This window comes from Anabrus simplex, chromosome 1, assembly GCF_040414725.1.
Source record: "Anabrus simplex isolate iqAnaSimp1 chromosome 1, ASM4041472v1, whole genome shotgun sequence".
Taxonomy (NCBI): domain Eukaryota; kingdom Metazoa; phylum Arthropoda; class Insecta; order Orthoptera; family Tettigoniidae; genus Anabrus; species Anabrus simplex.
Genome location: NC_090265.1, coordinates 277,913,741 through 277,934,300, shown reverse-complemented (window position 1 = coordinate 277,934,300; position 20,560 = coordinate 277,913,741). Strand labels below are relative to the sequence as shown.

Sequence of the window (20,560 nt, the reverse complement as noted above, 5' to 3'; positions counted from 1 at the left end):
GCGGACCAAGAATAACATAGTACCTTATTTACTTATTTGATTCATTTTATGATTTTTAGGACGCACCGATGACCCGCAAACCATGTAACCTGCACGCGAATAATAGGAATTTTGTGTACAGCCAAACAGCGCCAATGAATTCCACCAGATTTCCCGGAAGTACTACGAGGTTGGCAAAGCTGGCGAGAACCAGCCGCACTGGAATGACAGCTAGTGGCGGAACCTGTTGAGAGGATTGCTAACTACGTGGACGCTCTACTAGCTAGTGTCTGCCTCTACGCAGTGCATGCCAAGTCGCGAAGAGCGAGACAAGACTATTGATTGTGGCAGTAAGTATCTACCACCCCGCTGTGGGGGCGTTTTTGGAGCTCTTCTGCCCGCGAGGGCCTTCACGAGTTGCCGAAATCCCACGGGTACTTGACAGCGTATCTGGTACTCTTCTACATCCCGACTAATACCTCGTTTGGGTTTCTGGACATGTAATTGATCGGTAAGTCACCATCAGTTATAATTTTTTGACAGATACCGGCTGTTTATTAGTTAGTTGACATTAACCTGTGTAGTGCTGATCCTTGGCACTGTTAAATTTCCAGCCGAAGAAATATAAATCGAAACTTTGTGTGCGGAATTTTGAAAACAGCCCTAGTGATTGATGGTCATTTTCCCTCTGTCGGCTCATGAAATATAGATGACTCACGCACGTGGAAAATCAACCTCACCCTTATTCAGTGGTCTCTTGTCTTAATGTGAAGGGCCGATGACCTAGATGTTAGGGCCCTTTAAACAACGAGCATCATCATCATCTTACTGTGATATCAACCTTCATAGATGAGTGTGGTAAATCGTTAAACACAAAGTTCAGAGTTTCGATACCAGGTCATGGCAGCACCTGAGTGTTCAGTACTTATTTTAATTAATGTAAATAAATGTTGGTATGGAAATTATTGAATTATAACCAATTAGAAGGCAATTTCCATTTTTAACCCCCAAATTATTTTTTTTTTGCTAGGGGCTTTACGTCGCACCGACACAGATAGGTCTTATGGCGACGATGGGATAGGAAAGGCCTAGGAGTTGGAAGGAAGCGGCCGTGGCCTTATTTAAGGTACAGCCCCAGCATTTGCCTGGTGTGAAAATGAACCCCCAAATTATAACTACCACCGATACGGTTATAAATTATCTTATTGGTCAAGTTTCACAAACACGCGGTGTAAATTTCCCTTAAATGAAGATGACGATAAAGGGCGTGATCGGTTCACCCGAAGGAATGCCGGTTCAGTTCCCCGCCAGGAAGTGAAAAACACTTAGAAATGAAACGTTCACTTCTGGAGAGCATATGGCCGTGGGGGTTAGCCTACACCTTGAGATTGCCAAGTTAATTCATGAGGGTAAAGGCGACCGGCTACAGAGCTGACCACTGTCCCACTTCGTGCCGAGCTTACGGATAGTGGAGGCCTTTACTTGCCGTTCCTCTAAGGGCTCGTCTGCATGGGAACTGCGTATTATTATTATTATTATTATTATTATTATTATTATTATTATTATTATTATTATTATTATTATTATTATTATTATTACCGTTGCTGTTGTTGTCATTTCATTTTAAGGAGTGGGACACTAATCTACAGCCCGGAGTATGTAGAGAGAGAGAGAGAGAAACAATCTGCCTGATAATCTGGGCTATTGCGGTGTGTGCTCGTAAGTTGGTATTCGTAATTAATTGATTCTAGAATTGAGAGGGCCTGTACATTAGGTGCCATCCCAGCATTCCCCTGATGTTGAAATAAAGACAGCAATAGAACTAATTTCAAGTGCGGCCGACGGTGTGATTCGAATCTGCCTGTCTCCCGATTCTATATGTATTTGCCACAGTGGCCAATACTAAATTCACCGTGATCGCTTGATTTCAGATACACATACGTCTATCTACTGCTACTCTTAATAGCCTACCTCCGAGGAGCTGACAACTTGTGAACATGGAAGAGCGGCTATGGTGCCCCAACTGAACTGGCATTTGTTTTTACTTACTTCTGCTAGGATACTCTCTTTAATCTTGCCTATCTCACAGCACTAGTATTCTTAGAAGCGTAGAAAGAATCTCACTTTCCTGACTCTTATGTTCTTTTTTCTTTAGTCAGTGTCTTCGTTCTTAGAACGACGGAACCTCTTCCTCTACCAGGCTGAGTGGCTGTGCGGTAGAATCGCTGGCTTTCTGAGCCCAAGTTGGTGGGTTAGATTCCAGTTGAGACCGATGGTATTTGAAGGTAGATTGGGAGATTGGTATATTTGCCGGCACAACTACTGCGGAACAAAATTCCGGTACATCGGCGTCTCCGTAAACCGTACAAGCAGCTAGTTGGACATAAAACCAATAAACTTATTGCTTTTTTGTTATTTAGGCCTTTAAAAATTAAAAGCTCCACCAGCTCCTCTTTAAATAACTTGGGTTATGTACGAATTCTTCACATGCAGATGGCCGGCAGTAAGTTATGTACCTGCTTTAAGTAAATCAGTTACGTATAAATCAAAAGCCACCGACCTTCAACATCATGCTGGCATAGGACGATGATCAGTCAAGTTCTGAATAGAACTAGATTGTATTCTTCGATAAACAACACCATTAAGGATGTCTTCACTACCATTAGAAAGTGTTCTTCAGACTATCCTCGTAACTTGTTTACAAAGTACTCCAGAATATTCTTCAGGACGTTTGTTGCAATGGACAGCTTCGTTCCAATGGCACTTGAACTAAGTGGCGCTTCTTACGAGGACTCTTCGCTATCAGCAATAATGATTTGTTATGCTGCCGGCGTAGACTGACGGTTAGCACAGTAGCCGATCGCCCTATTGGTTTACATTCGATTGTCGATTCTGTCACGAATTTAAAACTGGTTTTGATCTCATGATATGAATCGCGTAGCTGTGAGATTGCATTCGGTAGATTATAGGTTCGTTCCCCATCAGCAGCCCTGAAAATTGTTTTCCGTGGTTTACCATCCTCACTTCTGGCAAATTTTGGGCCACGGCCGCTTCGTTCCCAGTTCTAGCGTTTCTTATTCCATCTTCGCTATCGAGGTTAGTACGATGTTAAAGCACTAGCGAAAAATAAATAAAAATTGGCTTGAGAACGGCGTGTATGCACCCTCAGGAAGAGGAGGAGATTACAGTTCCTTTCTCGTCCATGCTGTAATAGTTCCTTGTGGTTTATTCTTCTAATTCCAGACGAATGGTACTTTATTAGGTCACACCGCTTTATGTGCACTAGAACTGATGAGAGATACTTGCATAAAACACCAGCATTTCTTTCCTTATTTATTCAGTACTTCGTCTACTAATATAAACCACAAGACAGTGCTTTATGAAAATTAAACCTATATTCACCTGCGTGACAAAATTTGTCACGGAAGGTATTAGATTAGCAATTCATGACTTTCTAATCAGAAACATGTATAACGAATGATATTGTATGTTCTTCGTATTTAATATTTTATCACATTTAATTTAAATTATTAGCAGTAAAAATATTAACACGGAGTGGAGTGGCCACGCTTGTTAACGCGCAACAGCTATGGCTAAACTCTGCATTCGGGAGATGAGTGGGTTCGAACCCTACCGTCGGCTGTCCTGAGAATTGTATTCTCTGTTTTTTTTTTTTTAATTTTCACTTGTAGGCCAATGCCGAGACAGCTCCTATTGGTAGTCCACAGCCGATTTCTTCCATTCCCTTCCCCAATTTCATTCGCCATCATTCATTTAATCTTCATTAGCTCCTCAATTGATGCTGGCGTCAGGAAGGGCATCCGGCCGTAGAAGTATAACGTATCATTTCATCTTCGCTCATTCCTGACCCCCTATCAAGAAACGGGACTAAGAGATAGGCATGCTTTAGGAAGAATATTAATCACCTGCCACCTAGATACAAACCCTAGGCCTATGGATATTCACAACAAACATTTCTATAGGTTCGATTGTTTCTGAGAAAAGTGTACTTGCGAGGAGTTTATAAAATACCATACACTCTTGTTGTTTGTGAGTGACTGTACGTTTACCACATTAACTTCAAGGTGATGATTGCCTAAATAAATGAAAATCATACACCCTGAGAATTTAGTCTTGCAGTTCAATTTAATTTAATTTAACACAGGGTTGACGGACAATATTCCTTGCTTGAGCAGCGGGTAACAGGTGCTTCATCATGCCAATCGAAATGGGGAAGCTCGATTACAGGTCGCTTCTTACTCACTTAAAGCAAAAAACAAAAAACAACCTCGTGACGCATTAGGGCCATGGCCTGAGAGGACGACTGCTGCACATCCAGATGTCCTGCAGATTCTTGAGTGCCACCTATTCAGCAGATGGCATCTTCAGCCGTATTACTTGGCTTCCTTGTCTCTTGTAACAGACAATTTCTCAGTTGATCTCATGAGGCTGAGAGAAATCCCTTCCAGCCTAAGTCCGCAATTATAATCTCTGGACTGGCTGGGAATCGAACACGGGGTCTGCTCCTAAGAGGTAGGAGCTCTACACCTATCAATCATTCATTCAATCAATCAATCAATCAATCAATCAATCAATCAATCAATCAATCAATCATTACTGATCTGCATTTAGGAGATTCGCCCAAGTGGCAGATTCCCTATATGTTGTTTTCCTAGCCTTTTCTTAATGATTGCAAAGAAATTGGAAATTTATTGAACATCTCCCTTGGTAAGTTATTCCAATCCCTAACTCCCCTTCCTATAAACAAATATTTGCCCCAATTTGTCCTCTTGAATTCCAACTTTATCTTCATATTGTGATCTTTCCTACTTTTAACGATACCACTCAAATTTATTCGTCTACTAACGTCAGTCAATTCATGCCCATCTCTCCACCGACAGCTCGGAACATATCACTTAGTCGAGCAGCTCGTCTCCTTTATCCCAAGTCTTCCCAGTCCAATTTTTTATTTTTTATTTATTTATTTATTTTTTGCTAGGGGCTTTACGTCGCACCGACACAGATAGGTCTTATGGCGACGATGGGATAGGAAAGGCCTAGGAGTTGGAAGGAAGCGGCCGTGGCCTTAATTAAGGTACAGCCCCAGCATTTGCCTTGTGTGAAAATGGGAAACCACGGAAAACCAGCTTCAGGGCTGCCGATAGTGGGATTCGAACCTACTATTTCCCGGATGCAAGCTCACAGCCGCGCGCCTCTACGCACACGGCCAACTCGCCCGGTAAAGCCAAATTTTGTAACATTTTTGTAACGCTACTCTTTTGTCGAAAATAACCCAGAACAAATCGAGCTGCTTTTCTTTGGATTTTTTTCCAGTTCTTGAATCAAGTAATCCTGGCGAGAGTCCCATTCACTGGAACCATGCTCTAGTTGGGGTCTTACTAGAGACTTATATGCCCTCTCCTTTACATCTTTACTACAGCCCCTAAATACCCTCATAACTATGCGCAGAGATCTGCACCCTTTATTTACAATCCCATTTATGTGATTACCCCAATGAAGATCTTTCTTTATATTAATACCTAGGTATTTACAATGTTCCCCAAAGGGAACGTTCACCCCATCAATGCAGTAATTGAAACTGAGAGGATTTTTCCTATTTGTGAAACTCACAAACTGACATTTAACCCCGTTTATCATCATACCATTGCCTGCTGTCCATCTTACAATATTATCGAGGTCATTTTGCAGCTTCTCACAATCATGTAACTTATTTATTACTCTATACAGAATAACATCATCCACAAACAGCCTTATCACACGACGGGGCTGATATTTTACTCATTTCAGAGCGTCGAATTATATTGTTATTGCTTGGAAAATTTTGATTATTACTTAGAGTGAAAATGCTGTGTACCGTATACCCTGTGTCGGCAGATATATTTGTAATTAACTGCGAATAAGACTGGATTGAAATCGTACGATGGTTCATGTTTGTGGGTTACTGTAGTCACGTCCTAGTTCGTGAACCATGGGCAACGGCTGAGTGGCCTAGTAAGTGGTCCTGAGAATCGGGATACCAGTTGCTATGGAATGGGAGTGGGCATCTCGGACATATTCTGAGTCGTGGTCCTCCTTGTGCTCAGGCGGCTAGGACTATACAATCCACCGGTGGTCCATAACCCGTTAGAGGAGAGATCCTCACTTGGACTATGTGCAAGTAGGGCAGCATCCTGCTTCATGAATCGACCGAGCTCAGAACATTTTAAGCAAGCCTCGGACCTATGGGAGTAACGGAGTCCCACTCCCATTTGACAGGCGAGGGACTCCTTGGAAACAACTTGGCGAACGAAATGGAATTCGATGGGGAGCTATCAATATTAATGGGGCTTATGGAAGAAAGAAAGTAGAACTGGCTGAGTCAGCAAAGAGGATGCATCTGGATGTGCTAGGAGTAAGTGATATTCGGGTAAGGGGAGATAACGAGGAAGAGATAGGAGATTATAAAGTGTACTTGACGGGTGTTAGAAAGGGAAGGGCAGAGTCTGGGGTAGGGCTCTTTATCAGGAATACCATTGCACGGAACATAGTTTCTGTTAGGCACGTAAATGAGCGAATGATGTGGGTAGATTTGTCTGTTGGAGGAATTAGGACTAGAATTGTGTCCGTGTATTCACCATGTGAGGGTGCAGATGAGGATGAAGTTGACAAGTTTTATGAAGCATTGAGTGACATCGTAGTCAGGGTAAACAGCAAGGATAGAATAGTGCTAATGGGCGATTTCAATGCGAGAGTTGGGAATAGAACTGAAGGATACGAAAGGGTGATTGGTAAATGTGGGGAAGATATGGAAGCTAATGGGAATGGGAAGCGTTTACTGGACTTCTGTGCTAGTATGGGTTTAGCTGTTACAAATACATTCTTCAAGCATAAGGCTATTCACCGCTACACGTGGGAGGCTAGGGGTACCAGATCCATAATAGACTATATCTTAACAGACTTCGAATTCAGGAAATCTGTTAGGAATGTACGAGTTTTCCGGGGATTTTTCGATGATACAGACCACTATCTGATCTGTAGTGAACTAAGTATCTCTAGGCCTAAGGTAGAGAAAGTGAAATCTGTCTGCAAACGAATAAGGGTAGAAAATCTCCAGGACGAGGAAATTAGACGGAAGTACATGGATATGATTAGTGAGAAGTTTCGAACAGTAGATATTAAGCAGGTTCAGGATATAGAAAGTGAATGGGTGGCATATAGGGATGCTGTAGTAGAAACAGCCAGGGAATGCCTTGGAACAACTGTGTGTAAAGACGGGAAAAGGCGAACATCTTGGTGGAATGATGAAGTGAGAGCAGCTTGTAAACGTAAAAAGAAGGCTTATAAGAAATGGCTCCAAACAAGGGCCGAGGCAGATAGGGAGTTGTATGTAGATGAAAGAAACAGAGCGAAACAAATAATTGTTGAATCCAAAAAGAAGTCATGGGAAGATTTTGGTAACAACCTGGAAAGGCTAGGTCAAGCAGCAGGGAAACCTTTCTGGACAGTAATAAAGAATCTTAGGAAGGGAGGGAAAAAGGAAATGAACAGTGTTTTGAGTAATTCAGGTGAACTCATAATAGATCCCAGGGAATCACTGGAGAGGTGGAGGGAATATTTTGAACATCTTCTCAATGTAAAAGGAAATCATCCTGGTGGTGTTGTGAACAGCGAAGCTCAAGGGGAGGAGGAAAATGATGTTGGTGAAATTATGCTTGAGGAAGTGGAAAGGATGGTAAATAAACTCCATTGTCATAAAGCAGCAGGAATAGATGAAATTAGACCTGAAATGGTGAAGTATAGTGGGAAGGCAGGGATGAAATGGCTTCATAGAGTAGTAAAATTAGCGTGGAGTGTTGGTAAGGTACCTTCAGATTGGGCAAAAGCAGTAATTGCACCTATCTATAAGCAAGGGAACAGGAAGGATTGCAACAACTATCGAGGTATCTCACTGATTAGTATACCAGGCAAAGTATTCACTGGCATCTTGGAAGGGAGGGTGCGATCAGTCGTTGAAAGGAAGTTGGATGAAAACCAGTGTGGTTTCAGACCACAGAGAGGCTGTCAGGATCAGATTTTCAGTATGCGCCAGGTAATTGAAAAGTGCTACGAGAGGAATAGGCAGTTGTGTTTATGTTTCGTAGATCTAGAGAAAGCATATGACAGGGTACCGAGGGAAAAGATGTTCGCCATACTGGGGGACTATGGAATTAAAGGCAGATTATTAAAAGCAATCAAAGGCATTTATGTTGACAATTGGGCTTCAGTGAGAATTGATGGCAGAATGAGTTCTTGGTTCAGGGTACTTACAGGGGTTAGACAAGGCTGTAATCTTTCACCTTTGCTGTTTGTAGTTTACATGGATCATCTGCTGAAAGGTATAAAATGGCAGGGAGGGATTCAATTAGGTGGAAATGTAGTAAGCAGTCTGGCCTATGCTGACGACTTGGTCTTAATGGCAGATTGTGCCGAAAGCCTACAGTCTAATATCGTGGAACTTGAAAATAGGTGCAATGAGTATGGTATGAAAATTAGCCTCTCGAAGACTAAATTGATGTCAGTAGGTAAGAAATTCAACAGAATTGAATATCAGATTGGTGATACAAAGCTAGAACAGGTCGATAATTTCAAGTATTTAGGTTGTGTGTTCTCCCAGGATGGTAATATAGTAAGTGAGATTGAATCAAGGTGCCGTAAAGCTAATGCAGTGAGCTCGCAGCTGCGATCGACTGTATTCTGTAAGAAGGAAGTCAGCTCTCAGACGAAACTATCTTTACATCGGTCTGTTTTCAGACCAACTTTGCTTTACGGGAGCGAAAGCTGGGTGGACTCAAGATATCTTATTCGTAAGTTAGAAGTAACAGACATGAAAGTAGCAAGAATGATTGCTGGTACAAACAGGTGGGAACAATGGCAGGAGGGCACTCGGAATGAAGAAATAAAGGCTAATTTAGGAATGAACTCGATGGATGAAGCTGTACGCATAAACCGGCTTCGGTGGTGGGGTCATGTGAGGCGAATGGAGGAGGATAGGTTACCTAGGAGAATAATGGACTCTGCTATGGAGGGTAAGAGAAGTAGAGGTAGACCAAGACGACGATGGTTAGACTCGGTTTCTAACGATTTAAAGATAAGAGGTATAGAACTAAATGAGGCCACAACACTAGTTGCAAATCGAGGATTGTGGCGACGTTTAGTAAATTCACAGAGGCTTGCAGACTGAACGCTGAAAGGCATAACAGTCTATAATGATAATGTATGTATGTATGTATGAAATCGTACGTCAGGTACCTTCCCGTCATTCACCTGAAATTAAAGTGGGAAATCACAGGATACTATTTCTAGGATGATCATGATTGTGATTTTACCTGAAGCTGAGTGTAGCCTGTAGGAATCCCCCGAGTCTGTGTTAAATTTTCGTTAGAACCAAGGATCGAACTTAGGTCAGCTGAGCGGAAAGCTACTTGAATAAGACAAAGGACAGCCCCTAATTACATACTTTATGTAGCCTATAGACCTGTACCAACAATATATATGATTACCAGACACGTTCACACATATTAAATACGCCAGACTATTTACGGTACATCGATCGCCCCTCAAAGCCGCTTACTGTTCGTTCCTAACTTTTATCCTTTCGTTGTGAATAATTCTTGAAATGGTGCCAAGCTGTTCGTACCAGCATTCGCTATTACTTCCAGCTTAAATAAATCTTATTTTCCCACGCCCTGGTGAGGTCATATGAATTGTGTCGAACATAATGACTTGACCCTGTTTAACGACAGGATGCCCTTCCTGACACCAACCCTATGTGAAGGGCTGTATACACTATTGCGTGTTTTCTGTTGTGGTTGGTAGTGTTATGTGTTATGTGAATATGAAGCAGATTTTATTGGCACAAACACAAACACCTGGTTCCAGAGTCAGAGGAATTAACCAGGTGCAGTTAAAATCCCCGACCCGATTAGGAATCGAGCCCAGACCCTCTGAACTGAAGGCATCGATGCCGAACATTCAGCCATTTATCCAAGGAGGTGAACAAATAAATAATCATCACTCGAATCAGAAATATCAATATGTCAGAAGGTTAAAGCAGTTTCTACCTGTAACAGAAGCAAGAAATATTAAATATCAGACTTGCTTACAGTACTTCAAACTAATTTATGATACGGTGCATCGTAAACATAGACATAAGAACACGAAAGGAGGCTCCCGAAAAATGTGTTAACGAACTCATTCGGGCGTTCACTGAGCAATGGTAAAATACCGGCTGAATCTTTCTGTACAAGAGTGTATCATTTGAAATGAAAGTAAATAATTAAATAACATTAAACAACTTTAAACAACCCGCAAAGTAGGAGCGAGTTGGATGGGCTAGTTAGCACTGTGACTCAGCAGATGTCCTTCCTCCTGAGAACAGACGAGGTTCCAGTCCCGATCGATCCTGAACTGGGATATTCTACTGAAAATTTAAGTAACGTCAAACCCAAAATGAGCCAGGTTATTCCAGAAATAACTGGGACAAGCTAAAGAACGTTGTCGTAAACCACTACACACTACCTTAGCACACATGTGAGCACATAATTCCGCCAGTTCGTATAACAAATTCCAAGTTTAAGCTTTGGTATCATGTTCAAGATCTCTCAGATTTGTTCCATCGTACATCATTCACTGTTTACACATCTGAAAGTCTCGTTTTCAGTAGATAGGGAAGAAACAGCTGCAGGAACAGCTATGTAGGCTACAGTGTATGTGTATATTCAGTCTTCAGCCCTAAGGCTGGTTGGATCCTCAACAGCTCTGCCATCAGCTGTCATAGATGGCCTAGGCATCACTGAAGAGGCCTACTAGGGAAATGAGGAGTGAGTTAGTTTCCCGTTGCTTTCCTCGCCGAGCCAGAAGCTGTTATTACATATTAATCTGCCAAGCCCACTGAAATGCATGCACCAACCGACCCTATAAGCAATATTTTCACACCATTCATAGCAGGGACTGGCTGCAGATGGAATGGCATTACTAGTATCACCCATACCTCAATCACTTTCATATTGTCAAAGCCAAGGATAAGACAAAAGACAGATCAATGAAAGTAACAAAATTGCTCTAGCCTATACCAGAAGACATAGTGCACTGTAACACTAGGTCCTGCCAGCAAAGGCATTCTTCTTCTTCTTCTTCTTCTTCTTCTTCTTCTTCTTCTTATTATTATTATTATTATTATTATTATTATTATTATTGTTATTATTATTATTATTATTATTATTATTATTATTATTATTATTATAGCATGACATTTACAAACATAATGTGCAAAAATATACATATATAACTTAAAATACAGAAATAATTGAAAATGAATGAAAACCTGCAACCTGTTTTCCAGTCATTGACCGGGTCAGGGATGGTATGAATGAAGCAGATATAGGCTATTAGTACTCCCAAAGTGATTTATTAATGACTGATAGTTGCTATGAAATGAGAATGGAGAGTGTTGCTGGAATGAAAGATGACAGGGAAAACCGGAGTACTCGGAGAAAAACCTGTCCCGCCTCCGCTTTGTCCAGCACAAATCTCACAGAGAGTGACTGGGATTTGAACCACGGTATCCAGCGGTGAGAGGCCGACGCGCTGCCGTCTGAGCCACGGAGGCTCTACAGAAATAATTAAAGTAGAATATCCAGCTTCGACAACCAGTCCACTGCACTTGGTGACAATTCGTGCAGAGCCCGTAAACCGTCCCCTAGAACACTAGCACTCGTAAATCGTACGAGTCAAGGACAGATAGATACTCCCGTCCCCTCCAACCGGTGAGCCACTACGCTGCCTCTACTTCCAGGTATGCTTTCCCCGGTCAGTTGTGGTTCTGCAGCCGTTACAAGAAGTTCGCTGCTTGGGTAAGTCCGCCAAAATATATTTTTGTAATGAATCACTACGTCGTAAATTTAACGAGCGCTAGTTTTGCACGATAAATTGTCATCGTAAGATTTACGAACGCTAGTTATGGGAGGTCAACGAATTCTTATAGAAATCGGTAGTAATATGCAGTCGGTGGTTTTCTTTAAATTAATTTCTCTTACTGACGTTGGTTTATAGTTCACTGAACATCACCGTTACACGGATTTGGTCTTTTGTTCTTTTAGGTGCAAAACAATGAATCACCAGACACTTGCAGAGGATGATATTTTGGATTTGCTTTTATCTGACGACGAAGGAGAAAATGATGTACTCGAAGCGGATTTTGGACACTGATGGATATGACAGCGATAAAGAACCAGAATACATGCCTGATCGTTCCGATTCAGAGCGCGAGGAAGTGAGTATATTAATAGCCTATGTCTTCGTGAATTGGAAAGTAAGCGGAAACGAAGAGGGCGGCCAAGTAAGCTTCCGAAGAGTACGATGGGAATTGCGGAAACGGACAGCGATGAAGAAGAAGGGAAGGAGACATTGGTCAGCGGTGAGATGAAGTTAAAAAGAGGAGAGGGAGAAAGGAAGATGAAAATGAAAGTGATCAAGAAAACAGACAAAGTGGATTTTTTACTGACAGTCAAATTTTTCATACAAATAGGAAAGATAACACGTGAAAGTAGTGGCGAGCTGTCAGCTGAAAGAAACAATGATATGGAGTGGAAGAATGTCCAACTGGAGAAAATACAGGAAGACCTAGTATAATTAAATTACAAGATAAAGAAGAAATCGCCGGAAAGAATGTTTTTAAGTGGAAAACCAGTGAGTGCATACATTTAGATGGAAAAAATTACGAAAAAGAAATGTTGTTCACGTCAGGCCAGGTTCCACAACAAATGCAAATGGTGCCACAGAACCAGTGGACGCTTTCAATAAATTTTTCATACTTGATTTACTTGAAGAAGTTTTGATTCATACCAATGAAGAAATTGCGCGCCAGTGGGTTAATTATAAGAAACCCGCTGATGCCAGTCTTCAAGATGTCACAGTGAACGAACCTGAAGCTCTACTCGGATTATTGGTACTAACTGCAGCCCTAAAAGATAACCATCTAAATTCAAAAACTATGTTAAACACAACATTTTCAGGTGAAAGATACAAGGCAACAATGTCTGAGAGAAGATTCTGTTTCTTGATTAATTGTTTAAGATTTGATGATAAGGATACGCGGGAACAAAGGAAAGAAGGAAACAAACTTGCAGCTATTTCTAAGATTTTGGAAATGTTTTCAACAAACTGTAGAAGCAATTACAAACCAGGCACGTACCTCACAATAGATGAACAGCTAGTAGGCTTTCGGGGAAAACACCCTTTTAGAATGCTTATTCCTTCGAAACCTAACAAAAATGGCATTAAAATTGTTATGATATGTGATAGTGGAACAAAGTACATGATGGATGCTCGACCGTATCTATGTAAGAGTTGCTGATTTTTTTGTCGATCAATTCACTGATTGCGTAAAGGGAAGCTATAGGAACATCACTATAGACAATTGGTTCACCATTGTTCCTCTAGTTCAAAACCTGCTATCGGAAAAGCAACTGACTGTAGTAGCTACCATGAAAGAGAACAAGAGAGAACTGCCAAAAGAAGCGACAGGCCTTAAGTTTCAAGGTCGAAGGACCGGGTCGTCGCTGATTCTCTTCGATGAAGATAAAACTTTGGTGTCATATAAGCCGAAGGGTAATAAAATGTAGTAATCTTCATTTTCTCAATGCGCCATTCTGCTATTCGTCTTACGACGAAGAAACCAGAGATGATCAAAGGTGGAGTTGATTGTCTAGATCAAATGAGTCAACACATGGACACATCTAGAAGAACCAAAAGATGGCCACTATGCTACTTCTACAACATGATAAATATTGGGGGCATCAATTTCTTCATTGTCTATGCTCACAATATGTACAGAAGGCAGCAAAAACCGTTGACGAGACTAAATTTCATGCTGAAGCTCCAGCAACAACTTAGTGAGCCATGGCAACGTGAGCGTCTTCAAATTCCCAGGCTGAATAGTAAACTAAAATCGTCAATCTCGGGAGTCTTAGAAGAAAAAGAAAAGGCCACTGTCGACTTTGGAAACCAAGAAGGACCAAGGAAGATGTGCCACTACTGCGGATGGCGTAAAAGAAGGATGACCACTACTTACTGTGCATGCGGGAAGGCCATTTGCAAAGAGCATCAAAGAAAGACCTGCCTTGATTGTACTAGCTGAAGTGCTGACATTTTCTCTGACTAGGATATTCATTTTTCCCAGGAAAGTCACGTGGACGAAGTGGTATGTTAACATAACTCTGAAAATCTTTAGAACATTCAATTAACGAATATTTTTTAGTGATTTTCTTTCAGTGTTATAATTAAGATTATTGTGTATTATTTTTATTATTATTATTATACTTCCTCTGTTATGTAAAAAATGTCATCACTTGTACATGTGTCTGATTGTGTGCACCTTCATACAGGGCATGGAAGTTGCTAGGAAACGGCTGGGAGTGAATGTGTTAAGATTATTTTGTTACGTTATTATTATTATTATTATTGTTTTGAGAAACAAATTGATGTTTCAAAGTCTATCAGTAACATTATATTTGTATCTAGTAAGGAAAATACCTTGTAAGACATTTGAATACGTAACGCAATACTAATTATTTGTTATGGTTATAATTTTTATGGTGTTCAGTTACGTATTATCATTATGGCCTATGGTTAATATAGCACATAAACGACATTTGCAAGGGATGTGATGTTTTAAATATTTCCTCAGGAAAATTTTTCCAGTAGGAAACCGAATTTTCAAAACGAGATGAAATTCTAACTATTTTAGATTTTTCCATTTTTCAAAATATTCATTTTATTAGTAGAAAGTTGGCTTAGTTATCATTGTATAGCTTTGTAAATAACCAGAAATAACTGAAATTAAAGATGATATCAAAAAAATAGCATATTACTTTGTACACTAGAAAGTAAGAAGATATTTCTTTAGCAGCTCGTAAGATTGACGAATGCTAATAATGAGCGCCATCATAGCATAGTGGACAGCTCTCAACAACATGAAGCAATTTCTGCGCTTCAGCACCACACTAGCTCGCAGCACTTTCGCAATATCCCAACTTTTTCATCATGTATCACCGAGCTCGATAGCTGCAGTCGCTTAAGTGCTGCCAGTATCCAGTAATCGGGAGGTAGTGGGTTCGAGCCCACTGTCGGCAGCCCTGAAGATGGTTTTTCCGTGGTTTCCCATTTTCACACCAGGCAGTACCTTAATTAAGGCCACGGGCGCTTCCTTCCACTTCCTAGGCCTTTTCTATCCCATCGTCGCCATAACGCCTATCTGTATCGGTGTGACGTAAAGCAAATAGCATCATGTATCGTCACCTGCCGTGGCCTGTTCTGAAACAGTTCAGTTTTGACCAGTTATTTCGAGGAAGATCGAAACCTGGCACTTTCTTCGTTGAGTCTTTAATCAGGAAGGTGTTGGTGGGTGGACATTGTTTCCATCGCTGTCTCCATTCTGCTGTTACACTGAATTTTTCATGGGAGTGTAGATCAGTCCAAAGTGGATTCCGGTATTTTAACCTTATCACAGATGGATCTCGTAAGGCATTGAACAAGAATGAGTTCCTGTGTGCTAAGGTATTTTTGAGTATTTGTACTTTCGCTGCTTTACTTCTCAGACCTGGAACAGCAATGTTTCCTTAAACAGGCAGCCACTGAGTAGGAGTGGACCTCACTGTACCAGTAAGAACTGTCATGGTTTCACTGAGCTGTACGTCAAATTTGCTCGAATGTACGCTGTTTTCCCACACAGGAGGGCAGCACTCACCAGCCGAGTACGTATGTTACAGTAACCAAAATAATACAAAATAAAAAGGTAATGAGCGCATGGTACTGCATAAGTTCTTCGCAGGTGCATTTTTCTCAGACACAGTATTGAACCTGTAGACATAAGGTTTGTTGTATTCACAGGGTTTGTGTCTATAAAGGAGGTGAATTATATTTTGATAATAATTAAAATTAAGTCTGATGAAATATCAAATTCGAGGAACGTAAAATACCAGGTTCTCTTTCTTTCAGTGACTGTGCAATATTTTGGAAACCGTGGCTACATTAATAGGCATATTTCAATTTATTTTCTATATCTTAGCGTGTAAAGTCATTGCAACTTCAGAACGAATCTGTCGACTCCAGCCACTCTCCACGCTTGTTCGTATTCATGTTCACAAATGGATAAGTTGGTTGTGTCTTCTTTACTTTTTATCATTCATACCTTAATTTATCTTCATTTCTTAGGAAACAACGAATTTTATCATCAGTATTTGCAACTTATCCAGTGTATGTACTCTTCCTGTAGACTATATTTAAGAGATATTGAGAATCAATCAACTCCTAACTTGAACAGAAAGGAGAACAAGGAAACTTCCTTACTGCCGGTGTGCTGATTGAAGAGACGGTATTGCTTGGCTGGCTTTATATAACTGCACATGCTGGCACTCATCCAGGTTATTATTTCTGCCTCTAAATTACAGATTGGACGTCCCTCGGGAGCACAGCGTGCACTGTCCTGACTCGTAGGCCCTACTCGTGTGATTAGTATGCGAAGATGTGTTTATGACATAATTGCACGGATAATTTATCTCATTTATTTTGCCTCCGGTTTTCTTTAGTAGACGCCATATCCATGCCGGGGAGATGAAAATTTTGGCAAGTCAGTATTGAGATCAAAGCAAGAACATTTTCAGTTAGTGATGCCAAAGATGTAAGAAAATAGCTCGAAATCGGGAACTATCGCCAGTTGGTTGAAAAATTGAGCCGCTTGGATTCATGAAATAGGGTATCCAGAAAAGAACTCTGGGGTTTTGAAGCTAAATATTTTAACGAAATCTAGAACTAAGGATAAGGTGCCATGAATGGGTCACATATTGAACAGCACTAAGTTGTAAAATATATTGACAATATTACCTTTCTAACCATGTATAACACATTTTCCTTAATTCTTGACTTCATTAAAATATTTAGAGTGTGTGTTCTCTCAGGATGGTAGTACAGTAAGTGAGATTGAATCAAGGTGCAATAAAGCTGATGCAATGAACTCGCAGTTGCGATCAACAGTATCCTGTCAGCTCCCGGACGAAACTATCCTTACATTGGTCTGTTTTCAGACCTACTTTGCTTTACGGGAGTGAAAACTGGGTGGACTCAGGAAATCTTATTCGTAAGTTAAAAGTAACAGATATGAAAGTAGTGAGAATGAATGCTGGTACAAACAGGTGGGAACAATGGCAGGAGGGTACTCGGAATGAGGAGATAAAGGCTAAGTTAGGAATAAACTCTATGGATGAAGCTGTACGCATAAACCGGCTTCGGTGGTGGGGGTATTGTGAGGCGAACGGAAGAGGATATGTTACCTGGGAGAATAATGGACTATGTTATGGAGGGTAAGAGAAGTAGAGGGAGACCAAGACGACGATGTTTGGGCTCAGTTTCTAACGATCTAAAGAAAAGAGGTACAAAACTAAACGTGGCCGCAGAACTAGTTACCAACAGAGGATTGTAGTGGCGTTTAGTAAATTCACAGAGGCTTGGAGGCTGAACCGGTCTAGAAAACCAAGAATAACGACGAGAGAACTCGTCGTGCCTACCACATGGCACCTCATAATATGCAGGCCTTCGGGCTGAGCAGTGGTCGCTTGGCCCTTCGGTGCTATTGCGCCATGGAGTTTTTTTTTTTTTTTTTTTTTTTTTTTTTAGACTGAACGCTGAAAGGCATAACGGTCTGTAATGAAGATGTATGTATGTATTTAAGTATGTAAGAAAAATATTTAACTTCAAAACATCAGAGTAATTTTATGGGCATCCTGTATTTTACACGGCGGTTACTTACCTGTATTTCTGAAAAAAGATTACATTTCATTGAAATGTAGCATTTTTTTTCAGTTGTACTTGAAAAAGATCTTCGAGAATGGAATGAGTACGAATTAAATGGATAAACCGTGGCAGTCTTGAGCGAGTGTCTTCCTTCACTTTGAAAAGAATAAAATAAAAATAAAAATGGCGTATGGCTTTTAGTGCCGGGAGTGTCCAAGGACAAGTTCGGCTCGCCAGATGCAGGTCTTTTGATTTGACTCCTGTAGGCGACCTGCGCGTCGTGATGAGGATGAAATGATGATGAAGACGACACATACGCCCAGCCCCCGTGCCAGGGACCCCTGTGACTAAAGGCCAGCACGCTAACCATTTAGCCATGGAGCCGGACCCTTCACTTTGAGTAGGCAAGTTTTGCGAGTCACCCTGTGTTAAACCCTGGTAGATTCACGAAGTCAGAGCCTGTAAGGAAACAAGCTTGAAGGAGGTGTAGATATGGTCCTTTCCCATCCCTTCATAGCCATTGGTAATGGAGGCGTTGTCTCTCTCTCTCTCTCCTCAAGTATTTCAGAGCCAAGGAGGAAAACATTATAAAACAGTGGGAATGTTAAAAGTTTTCAGTGGGCCGGATCAATTAAAAATATAAGAGATGAAACAGAAAATTCGAACGAGGCTGTGTTGGGGTCACGGCCGCAAGTTTTGACGTAGAATTTGTACCACGTGATGGGTACTGTCGAAATAAAATACCTAGACAGTATGGGTTTGAAATGCTTGTCATTTTATTCCTTAATCTAAACAGATTTAGACATCTTCAAGACAAATTCGGTGGATTTAATGTCGTGTGGCTATTTCTAGCTGAGTGCACCCCTTGTAAGGAAGACCCTCTGATGAGGGTGGGCAGCATCTGCCATGTGTAGGTAATAACTGCGTGTTATTGTGGTGGAGAATAGTGTTACGTGTGGCGTGTGAGTTGCAGGGATGTTGGGGACAGCACAAACACCCAGCCCCAGGACCACTGGAATTAACCAATGACGGTTAAAATCCCCGACCCGGCAGGGAATCGAACCCGGGACGCTCTGAACCGAAGGCCAGTACGCTGACCATTCAGCCAACGAGTCGGATATTCGAAAAGTAACATCGTTCGTTCGCAATCTGTTTACCCTCCAGGGTCGGTTTTTCCCTCGGACTCAGCGAGGGATCCCACCTCTACCGTCTCAAGGGCAGTGTCCTGGAGCTTCAGACTGTGCGCCTGGGGATACAACTGGGGAAGATGACCAGTACCTCGCCCAGGCGGCCTCACCTGCTGTGCTGAACAGGGGCCTTGTGAGGGGATGGGAAGGTTGGAAGGGATAGACAAGGAAGAGGGAAGGAAGCGGCCGTGGCCTTAAGTCAGGTACCATCCCGGCATTTGCCTGGAGGAGAAGTGGGAAACCACGGAAAACCACTTCCAGGATGGCTGAGGAGGAAATCGAACCCCCCTCTACTCAGTTGACCTCCCGAGGCTGAGTGGACCCCGTTCCAGCTCTCGTACCACTTTTCAAATTTCGTGGCAGAGCCGGGAATCGAACCCGGGCCTCTGGGGGTGGCAGCTAATCACACTAACCACTACACCACAGAGGTGGCGAACAGTAACATACAGTACATAAAGTGGGGGGCTGGGGCAGTGAGTGTGCTCGGGCGGGGCTCAGTAGCGACGCTCGGCCACCTCTTTGAGACGCTTCCGATACGGTGCTGCTTGACATTAGAGATTTTGGAAATTTTGAAATTCTGATCAGACGCTTTGTTCTTTACTGCTTGTCTCCGATGCTGCCTTCTACATCATTGCTATTGCACCTCTCCTTAAAACTTCCTACCCTTCTTTAATCCATGTTATGGTACTTGCATGGCCCATGCCCTGCATAGACTCGCGGAAACAGGGCCAAATTTCCTGTAGTAAATACTCTCATTTCAACAATGAAAAAAGTGATCTGTATGGCTCCGTCAAGAATAGTCATCTTTCGAGGTAAATCCCCTCTCTTCCCCTTTCACCACAGCCAATCATCATCACCCGATGAGGTTCCTGGATGGAAACTGCCCTGTATTATGCCGAACATTTTGATGAAATCATGACTGTGGTAGACAATGTTCCTTTAACGGACAACTCTGTACGTGTGTCATCTTATAAGCTATAAACTTCATTTTTGTTCCGTATTGAAACGCAATTATAAGAAATAAATTGAGAAGAGGGTAGAAGTAGAGCAGCAAATTTATTTTGAAGATACATTGAAATGATCGCGGACCATTCTTAAGGGCGCTACGTGTATCATGGTCGACATGTTTCACGAACAAACCAAAGTCCTCTTAAGGGCGCTACGTGTATCATGGTCGAAATGTTTCATAAACAAAGCCAAAGTCCTCTTAAGGACGCTACGTGTATCATGGTCAATCAATCAATCAATACTGATCTGCATTTAGGGCAGTCGCCCAGGTGGCAGATTCCCTATCTGTTGCTTTCCTAGCCTTTTCCGAAATGATTTCAAAGAAATTGGAAATTTATTGAACATCTCCCTTGGTAAGTTATTCCAATCCCTAACTCCCCTTCCTATAAATGAATATTTGCCCCAGTTTGTCCTCTTGAATTCCAACTTTATTTTCATATCGTGATCTTTCCTACTTTTATAAACGCCATTCAAACCTATTCGTCTACTAATGTCATTTCACGCCATCTCTCCGCTGACAGCTCGGAACATACCACTTAGTCGAGCAGCTTTTCTTCTTT

At 41.6% G+C, this 20,560-nt stretch overlaps 1 protein-coding gene across 2 annotated transcripts in view; it reads left to right on the top strand.

Moving 5' to 3' along the window:
- The first annotated feature begins 284 nt into the window (after positions 1–284).
- The window catches only part of LOC136887044 (uncharacterized), a 245,888-nt gene continuing 225,612 nt past the window's right edge, over positions 285–20,560 (top strand). For both annotated transcript variants that reach the window (XR_010861930.2, XM_067159754.2), the window contains exon 1: positions 285–490. The gene's annotated coding sequence lies outside the window, so the exon portion shown is untranslated. The remainder of the gene's footprint in view (positions 491–20,560) is intronic.